Below are 10774 nucleotides of genomic sequence, written 5' to 3' on the forward strand. Positions count from 1 at the left end.
CGGTCGAACCCTGTCGGGTGTGGCCGCCATCTAGTATGCAAAATTAGAAGACGATGTCAAACGGAACTGGGATGAGATGGCTGAGGCCTTCGTTGCGTAGTACTCCTATAACACGCAAATCGAGGTCACACCCCGTGATCTTGAGACAACAAGGCAAGAGCCTAAGGAGAGTTTTTCTGATTTCGTAGCCCGCTAGAGGGCCAAGGCCTCGATGATGACCCCTAGGCCCACTGACAAAGATCAAATTCGGATGATTGTGCGCAATCTCCAGCCCAAGCTTATGCATAAAATGATCGTTCTCCCCTTCTCCACCTTTTCAGATTTACATGAGATGGGAGTACAGATCGAGGACGCTATGAAGCAAGGCCTTCTTGACCAGGAGAAGGAGCAGCCCAGGAGGGCGTTTTCCCGCAGTTCGAATGCGACCACCAGTGGTGATGCAGCTGTAAGATCTTCTGATGTGGGCATGGTTACCACCACCGTATCAAAAACAACTACCCCATTCACCGGTGCGTCCAGAAGTAGCTCACAAGAAACCAAATACCCACCTCGAGTCAAGAGGGTTTTCACCCCACTTCATATGCCTTTGTCAAAGGCTCTAGAGGTCTTAATCCGGAAAGGACATCTGAAACCATTGGAACAACGGCCTTTACCTGATCCTCTCCCTCCAAAGCATGATCAGACTAAATACTATACCTACCATCAACAAAACGGTCATGACACCGACAGTTGCTTTCGTCTGCGCCTTGATGTACAAGATCTGTTTGACAACGGGGTCATTACCGCACCAGGTCCTGCAAAGTCTATCGGCACTTGATCAGTGAACTTCTGGGGGATAATGTGATGTGATCAAGGGATGAACCACCTGCGGGCGGCGCTCAGTTTACTCCTGATGTGGCGTATGGCATGCACTGTTTCGAGCATTTGTGAATGCTAGTTTTTGCACTTTCTGACTTGGGTATTGGGTCAGTCCTGTTGTTTTGTATATAGTCAATCTTTTTGTACTGAGTCAGTTGGGTCTGTCTTGTTGTATCGAGTCAGTCCTGTTTTGTTAGAGTCGGGTGATTTCGGGGGTGTTACCTCGGACATCACTTGCTTGTTTTGTGTTTGTCCTTTTGTTTTCTTTTGAGTCTGTTTCTGCCGGGGAGCCAGTAATACCAAAAGATTTGAATGAAACAACAGTGATTTTCATACTCTTGTGTTTGCTTCTGCCTTACGCCACTTGTGCCAGAAAGTTTGAATAAAGTGGCAGTACTTTTCACTTGCTCTTCTGTGCCTTGAAATTGTTGCATTGACCTAAGTTTCTCAAAACTTTTTCATACACTGCGGTAAAAACGAAGAGGAAGGAATTCCTCGGGTTTTGCGAAGTTTGATCAATTGAGAGAAAGAGAAGCATGCTAAGCCTTTAATGAATGAAATCATGCTTGTTAATGTGAGTACTGAGAAAGAACCTGGCTTGATCCAGATTGGTTCAACATTGTCTTCAGCGCCAGCGACTAGTCGCTTTCTTAAAAGATTTCAAAAAATATTTTGCGCGGTCCTACGAAGACTTGTGTGGAATCACTCTTGAGATTGTGTAGCTTAGGATCGCTCTCAGCCTCGAGACTCGATCCCTCTTAATTTCAAAACCTTGAACTTGGATTCAGAATGTTCCAAGGCCAATCATGATGTGTGGCCAGATTTGAAGCAGCCCGCGAACTAGGGGCAAGAAGAGTCAGATCAAGAAGCTTGTGAAGCTAGATCAGGAGCACCCCTCAAACTAAGGGCAAAAATGTTAGATGTGCTCGAAGAAGTCAAAGACGAAGATCGGCAAGAATGCCAAATCCCAGAAGGGAGGAAAGAAGAAGATATTGCTAAAGGACAACCGAGTTCCTATCCACAACACTAGGGGCAAATTCACCCTCCATTGGATGGACTTCTACATCGTCAGCGAACAACAACCATTCTCCTGGATTCAGATGACTTCAGGATCTCAAAACCATTTGACATGGACAAAGCCGCACCTTTACCCTTGAGAGGCTCGCTGGGTCGAAAATCCGGAAGGGCGACCCAGGCAAAAGTTAGAGCAAGAAAAAGAAGAAAAAGAAAAAAAAAGAAAAATGCAAAGAATGAAGAAAAGAAAAGAAGAAAAATGAAGAAAATAAAAAGAAAAGAAGGAAAAACAGAGCTCGCAAGGTTGAAAACCCGGAAGAGCGGCCTTGGCAAAAGTTAGAGCGCAAAAGGAGAGGTTAAATATCCGAGTGTACCTTAACCCCGAACTACGTAAGGCTTGATTCCCATCTTCGGGATACGTAGGCAACTTTATTCTGAAGTCCAGCCATAAACACTTCCAAATTGATTGTGCCCATATAATGGTTTTGACCATCTTCGCCTTCTCTGTATCCGAGAATTTGGTTGTGTTCGTCACTCTGAGGACTGACTACAATGCGCTGCGGTGCCATTCAAACAAGGGGTAACTTTCCGTTGCCATTCAATGCACCGCAGTGCCGTTCAAACAAGGGGCAACTTTCCGTTGCCATGTAGCTCTCTTCAAGCGAAGAACAATTTTCCTTCGGATCTGAAGTTGTGCATCTCAAGAGTAGGTTCTGTGCTTGTTGAGCAGTGGCCATCTGCAAAAATAGTTTTTGAGAATTTTTTAATGAGGTTGACTAGTTCTCTCGAAAATTATTCCATTCTTTTAAAACTGGACCGTTTCTTGGACCCAAAAAGGAAAATTTCCAGTGCTCATAACCTAACTTGCATGATTTCAAATCAAGAAATCGAACAAGCATGTTAATCTAACTTTCATGTCCGTCAAATTTGTTTCAGTCGAAAACCAAAACAAAAAAATTGGTCAAAATGATGAACTAGGGGCACAGTTGAGTCGAGCTTCCTATTGTTTCCCCGTTGCCAATGCATTTGCCAGAAAGGGCACTATACTTGCCAAGAAGGGCACCATACTTGCCAAAAAGGGCACTCTCCTTGCCAGAAAAGGGCACAGCTGAAACTGTTAACAAAGGAGCTGAAAGCTCTCTTGTCCTCCAAGCAACGAGGTATCAAGCCAAGTGCGAAGCATGAACTAGAATGGATCAAGGCATTCCACTCCCTCATCCGGACAGATCTAACCACGTCCAAACTCCCCGATAGAGTATCGACAGCCGATGTCAGCTGCAGATTCGCTACACGCTTACTTGCAGCGCAGCCCCTCTGTGGGAGGAACTCACTAGCTACGCGCAAAAAAGAAGAATCTGGCTGAGTGCTAGGGGTAAGAGCCCACAACTTTTTGTTTATCCATCAACCACCCTGGGGAGGGATAAAAATGAGAGAATGAAGAATAGAGAGATGTACGATGAGAGAAAAGTGAGAAAAGGGTTTTGTGAGAAAAATCGAACTTGAAGGCCAAGTGATGTGAGAATCACAAATAAGAAAGGGCGGGAAATAATACCCAGAGAAACAGGCTCCCTGTGTACGTTCGTATGTCGTGTCTTTTGTTTTGTTTGTCTCAAATCTTGTTTTGAGTCGTTCCGAGCGTGTCTCATTGTGTTTAGGTCATTTTACATTTGTTTTCCTTTTTTTGAGTCGTTTTGGCTGTGGTCAGTTGTAGGCTCAATACCCGGTCGAGAACTCATTCTCAATTTCAAAAATGAATCGTTTTGTGCTCAGGGTGCCGTGCCGTTCTCCACATCTGTGCAAAACAAGATTTGTTCTTTCATAAAAACCACAGGGTTCGACCTAGGTCATGTGGAAACCAGGACCTATCTGAAGTTATATGGGTTCCAGACTGCAAAGCAAAAGAAAAGAGGAAATGTCAAGTATCTGAGTTTGTTTCAACTTCGGTAAGTTCCGAGACAACATTCCGTGTGTACCTCTTCAGGTCTTGCCAATGCTCTAAAGAACGAGTGTGCCTCTACCTCAAGCTCAAGATCAAGTCTGCTTCAAGCCAGAATGGCGATCAAAAGTGCTCTTCCTGAGTACCATTCCCTGCCAGAGGCATCGTGGCCATGTTTGCAATGAGTTCCTAGGAGACCAACTGCGACGGTGGAAACTAGAGTTCGAATGGCTGTTGCCTAGAATGCAAAGGTTCGGAATTTCCGAGACTAAAGTCTGGTTTAAATACCCAGAGGCGTGTGCTCGGCTTGAAATCTGTATGGAAGCCCCATAGGTTGAGATAGCGTGTATGCACCTCAATTCTGGATACCGAACCAACCTAGTCTGTCACCCCGTTGGAGAATAGGGAAAGTTGTGAATATGATCAGGAAGAAAGCCGGCATCCAAAGTGTTCTACGTGAAGAACCCTTGTCAGCATTTCAGAACCTTTGTATTGTGATTTGAAGGTAAAGTGTTCAAAGAGCACAAGGGGAGACCCCATCGGAGAAGAGCGGTTCACCGCCACTCACTTCATGAGGTGCTTTCTAAAGCGCTGCTTTGTCCATTTATTGCTTTCCTTAAGCATCATGCATTGTAATGCATTGTACCTATCAGGTTTCTTTCTCATTCACGCACGATGTTGTATGTACGGTTCATTCAAAGAAGTTCCGTTTAAGATCATTCATTTAGTGTACCAATCACACTTCACTCATTTTGTGTATCAATCACACTTCACTTCATTCAGTTAGTGTATCAATCACACTTCATTCATTTAGTGTATCAATCGCACTCTCTTCTCATTTTGTGTATCTATCACACACATTCTCATTTTCTGTATCTATCACACACATTCTCATTTTCTATATCTATCACACACATTCTCATTTTCTGTATCTATCACACACATTCTCATTTTCTGCATCTATCACACACACCCACTTTTAGTGTATCCATCACACTTGTTCACTAAGTGCATCTATCACACTTTGTGTTCACATTTAGTATATCAATCATACTCTGTTCACTAAAGTGCATCTATCAGACTTTGTGTTCATTTTCAGTATATCTATCATACTCTGTTCACTAAGTGCATCTATCGCAGTTCGTGTTCACATTTAGTATATCAATCATACTCTGTTCACATAGTGTATCTATCACCCTTTGTGTTCATTTTCAGTATATCTATCATACTCTGTTCACTAAGTGCATCTATCACACTTCGTGTTCACATTTAGTGTATCAATCACACTTCATTCATTTAGTATATCAATCATACTCTGTTCACTAAAGTGCATCTATCACACTTTGTATTCATTTAGTGTATCCATCACACTCGTTCACTAAGTGCATCTATCACACTTCATGTTCACATTTAGTATATCAATCATACTCTGTTCACTAAGTGCATCTATCACACTTTGTGTTCACATTTAGTATATCAATCATACTCTATTCACATAGTGCATCTATCACACTTTGTGTTCACATTTAGTATATCAATCATACTCTGTTCACATAGTGCATCTATCACACTTTGTGTTCATTTTTAGTATATCTATCATACTCTGTTCACTAAGTGCATCTATCACACTTCGTGTTCACATTTAGTATATCAATCATACTCTGTTCACATAGTGTATCTATCACACTTTGTGTTCATTTTCAGTATATCTATCATACTCTGTTCACTAAGTGCATCTATCACACTTCGTGTTCACATTTAGTGTGTCAATCACACTTCATTCATTTAGTATATCAATCATACTCTGTTCACATAGTGCATCTATCACACTTTGTGTTCACCTTTAGTGTATCCATCACACTCGTTTGCATAGTGCATCTATCACACTTTGTGCTAACCTTTGGTGTATCCATCACACTTTGTTCACTAAGTGCATCTATCACACTTTGTGTTCACCTTTTGTGTATCCATCACACTTGTTCATTAAGTGCATCTATCACACTCGTGTTCACCTTTTGTGTATCCATCACACTCGTTCACTTAGTGCATCTATCACACTTTGTGTTCGCTTTTAGTGTATCAATCACACTCTGTCCACTTAGTGCATCTATCACACTTTGTGTTCGCTTTTAGTGTATCTATCACACCTGTTCACATAGTGCATCTATCACACTTTGTGTTCGTTTTTAGTGTATCTATCATACTTTGCTCACATAGTGCATCTATCACACTTTGTGTTCACCTTCAGTGTATCAATCACACTCTGTTCACTTAGTGCATCTATCACACTTTGCGTTTACTTTTTGTATATCCATCATGCTTCGCTTCACATAGTGTATCCATCACACTTGTTTCACTTTGTGTATCTATCACACTTTGCTTTACTTAGTGTATCAATCACACTTTATTCATATGGTGTATCAATTACACTCTCTTCACTTTCGTGCATCTATCATACATGCTCGCTAAGATTGCATCATAACTGCATGAAATGTAGTTTGATTTGCCTTCCCGCTTAAAACTGTCGCATTTATTGTGAATATTTGCTTCGTTACAGCTTTATTTACATGATCCTTACTGCATGAAATGTAGTTAGATTTGTATATGCTTGCTGCATTTGCAGGATCATTGAGATACCTTCGGCTTCTTGCATTGTCAGTTGCATTTTGCCCCTGCCTGTGGGCACGCCTACGGGCGCATGTTTGTTATCTTGTATATTTGTCTAAGTCTTTAGCCTTTTCAAAAATGGGTCGTCTCTGGGCTTTGACATTCACTCCAGTCACTTATGACTTTCGAGTTCTGTCAAAGAGGGGCAACTGTAGACACCCCATTTTTGACCGACCTTAAGACTCAGACGTCACTGATTGAGCGCTCGGTGATATTGCATATTTTGCTCGTTCAGAAGTTTCAGAGTCCCGGCTGCAAGCCTTGCCTCCGGACTTCCGGACTCTTTCGTGTCTTGCCTCGGTTTGCGAACCAGGCTTTGTTTTCTCTGTTTTCTCTTCCCGAAGGGAGGGAGAGGTCTCGTAGATCATCTCTCAGTGGCCGTAGGCTACGTTTCGTGGTCGTAGGCCATTTTTCCCGTTTGGAGCCCGGTTTCCGGTTTTTCAGAACTAAAGGCCGTGTGCCTCGGTTCGGGACCGCCTAACCACCTCCGTTTGCTCCGGTTTTTGGCACACACCTTATTTCCTTCCTTTTGAGGAACACTATGGCCCGAGAGACCAACTTCGTGGTCGAATGCCACCTCCGGTGCTTAACAGCCCATTTTCGGGGCCCCGGGCCGCGCGTTTCGGTCCCCGAACCTCCGTTTTGCATCCGTTTTGGTTCATTTTTGGTGGAGACCTTATTTTCATTGTTAGAAAGCTTGTAGGAGGGTGGGAGGCCAGCAATTTTTCTGAAAAGCCAGTTTTATTTCTTCATCACTCTCCGTCGCCCGTTTTCCTCACTAGAAAGCTAATGTTGACCACCCTTAGGCCACTTTTTCTAGCCCTAAACCACATATTTGTGTTGTACACACCTGGGAGGCCACCAATATTGATGGGCCGGCCAGTAATTGTCTCTGACCCTTTTGAACCCCTCTAAAAAGTTGGCTTTTCTCTCTCCTGATTCACATTTTTTGGGTTTTGACCACATATTTGTGTTGTGCACACATTGGAGGCCACCTTTTTGGGGTGGCCGGCCAGCAATTTGCATTGACCCTTTTGACCCTTGGCCGGCCGGAAATGGGGGGTAGCCGGCCGGCCACCTGAACCTTTTGAACCTGGCCGGCCATGATCCTCTCTCCAAGTGTATTCCAGCTGTACCCTCTGTTTTCCCCCAGATTTTGTATCCGGGGGGCTGCCTTTGGGGGGGAAATTTGAATTTGATTTTCTCCCCTATTCCTCCACTCTCTCCCTCTATAAAACCAGCACCTCTCCTCCATTTCTAAGGGTTAGAAAATCAGCTAAGGCACCATTGATACATACACTCTCTATCTCTCTCATTCAACCCTCAAAACCCTAAGAGTCTTGCACCATTTGCACTACAACCCATAGCACCACACCTCCACACTCTATTCCAGCAACTTGGAGGCCATTTGCAGAGGTTGGAAGCTCAGAAATTTGGTCCAAAAGCTGCTAGTTCACTGCTCTTCAAGGGTAAACACACATTTCCCTTAAACTTGCATTCTTTTGCTTCATTTATAAGCCATACTTGCAAGAATTTTTGGGCTTCGACCCGAACTATAAATAGTCATATTTTGAGCTCCTCTTCATGTTTAATCAAGGACTTTTTACTGTTTGAGGTCTCCTCCTCCCCCTTTGTGTTTAAACTCTCTTTTAGGCATATTTTTGCATGATATTTTAGGCTTATTTGTGAGCTGTTTTGGACTTAGTCATAAACTGTGAAATGTCTTTTTTGAGCCTCTCTTCAACTTTGTTGAAGGGCTCTCCTCTGTTTGAGGCCAGCTGCTACCACTTGTCTCTTTATCCCTCTTTTAGGCCTTTTTCTTGCATGCTGATTTATCCTCACTTTTGTTCATTTTCGAGACTTGATGTAAACTGTAAAGTGCTTCATTTTGAGCCTCTCTTCAACTTTGTTGAAGGGCTCTTCACTGTTTGGGGCCAGCTGCTGTCCCTTGTCTCTATTCTCTCTTTTAGGGCCATTGTTGCATGATAGATTAGCCCTATTTATGTTCATTTTTGAGACTTGTTATAAACTGGAAAAAGGTTTTTTTTTACATCATCTTCATGTTTTATTAAGGCCATTATTCTATTTGAGGTCACATGCTTCCTTGTATGCTTGATTGTCCCTTGTTTGCTTGATTGTCCCTTGTTTTGAGCCTTACACCTAAGCCCCCAATTGCATGCTTTGTTTGGCCTTCTAGCCACTGAAATCCAATGGATTTTCAGTGGCTGGAACATTGTTTTGAGAGCCAAGATTAGAGGGGGGGTGACCCCCTCTCCTCTTCTCTTGTTTGGTGGCCTTTTTGGCCTTCCAAAGAGACCCTATCTTGCATGCTTTGAAGCCACTTTCTAGGGTAAATTTGGTAAGTTTTAGGACTATCATATTTGATTTTCATGGTTTTTTATGCCATGCTAAATGTCTATCTTGCATGTGCTTAATAACTCCTCGCATGGCCCTCTAAAGTAACTCATCATTTTTGCATGTGTTGGCTTCATTTCAGTGGTTATTTGGGCCTATTTTCACATGTTTTGTTCACTGATTTTTGCTGGTTTGGTGAGATTCCATATGCTTCACACACTTTCCATGTAGACCATGTTTGCTAGTCAAAGTTGCATGCTACTTTAGTCCATCTTGCTAGCACTTTTTGGCCATTCTTTGAACTAGAAATCTTTATGTTTTGGGACTGCCTTGGCTCTGTCTTTATACTTCATGATCAAATAATGCATGCTTTGTATAGCTATAAGTCATTGCATGTGCCTAGTCTTGAGTTTCGGGGCTCATTCCATGCATCGGGTGCCATTTTTCCATGTTGCGGGGCTATTTAGCATCATGTTTCAGTGCTGAAATTCACATGCTTGTATGCCATCTTGCATCCCTTGCCATGCCTTGTTAGAGTTGCATGTTGTGCCTTAGGATCGGTCATCGGTTTGCGTTCATGTGTGCACGCATTTCGATAGTCCCATTTTCACCTAATGGCTATTGATGTGAGTGTGGCTGAGGTCCACTCATGTTAGTGTAAGTCCATTATGCATTGTGTATGCCATTTCATTTCATAGCATTGCGTATGCAAGGTTGTATGTTAGAGCGTTGTGTATGCCTCGTTACATCGTGCATTGTGTATGCCATTTCATAACATTGCATATGCTAGGTTGCGTGTTAGGATTGAATTCATGCATGTCATGCATATTGCATTGTGCTTGGGATAGGAGTTAGCCCAAGCACGGGAAACGAGAGACGTTTCGTACTCCGAGTGATGGAACGTGTCTCAATTCCCGGTCGCCGACACTCCGGATTATCCATGATGGAGTCTAGGCCATGTTGTGTCCATATGTGCATTCATTTCATATTGAGTCATGCAATTCGACTTCTCAGCCATTATGCATCGAGATGCATGATTGGTGGCACGTGGATCGAGGACTACACTCTCTGAAGAGTAGTCATGCATACATATGTGAAAATACTCTGCCATGCCCCTTTGTTGCTCTCTGTTGCAGCAAATCAGAAATCAACAACCTTCTAGAGCCTGGCATCCATCCCAAGAATAATTGCAAACAGAGGCAAACCGGGGCATCACACGGGATTCTCCGCACAAGGCAACCCAAGCATGCATCATTCATCATTTGGAACAGAGCTGAGGCGGTCCATGGATTTGCGTGCCAATTTACTGCTTTCGTAGATTAATTTGTTAATTAATTAGGATTCTGTATTTATTCGGGACTGTATTATTTATTCATTTGGGACTGTATTATTTATTCGGACCCTCTGCGCGAGGGCAATGTTGTAATAAGTGTGCGTGTGTGTGATGTATGTTTTCCAACCCCACGTCTTTCTCCCTTTTATTTATCAGCTTATGATGGTTAGATTAGGGCATGTTTCAATTAGCATACAGTATGATAGCATGTTTGCATTCATTCATCTGTCTTGCATGCACCGGGCTCGGCGCATCATACTAACTGCATTTGTATCTCAATTCCAAGTTGAATACATGTTAGTTGTAGCATTTCACATGCCATCTTTAGAATAGCCAAGCCTATCTTAGTTGCATTTTGCATGTGTTGCATTAGGCATTTCTGTATAGTTAAGATCATGCATGGATTTCTAACATAGCTTTTGTTTTGGCTTGGAGTACTCGGTAAGTGTTTATGCTTTAGCATCCTTGCATGTATGTGAGTGACTGCCATGATAGCATGTTTACTATGAGGCTAAGTGCTTATGTGATATAACTGCTTAAATGCCTGTGGGTGAAGGTTGGACTATTTGAATTGGAATAAATGCATTGACTGTGAGTTTTAAGCCCACTAG

The sequence above is a fragment of the Camellia sinensis genome, chromosome 9 (genome assembly GCF_055761805.1).
Source record: "Camellia sinensis isolate YWXY chromosome 9, ASM5576180v1, whole genome shotgun sequence".
NCBI classification, from domain to species: Eukaryota; Viridiplantae; Streptophyta; class Magnoliopsida; order Ericales; family Theaceae; genus Camellia; species Camellia sinensis.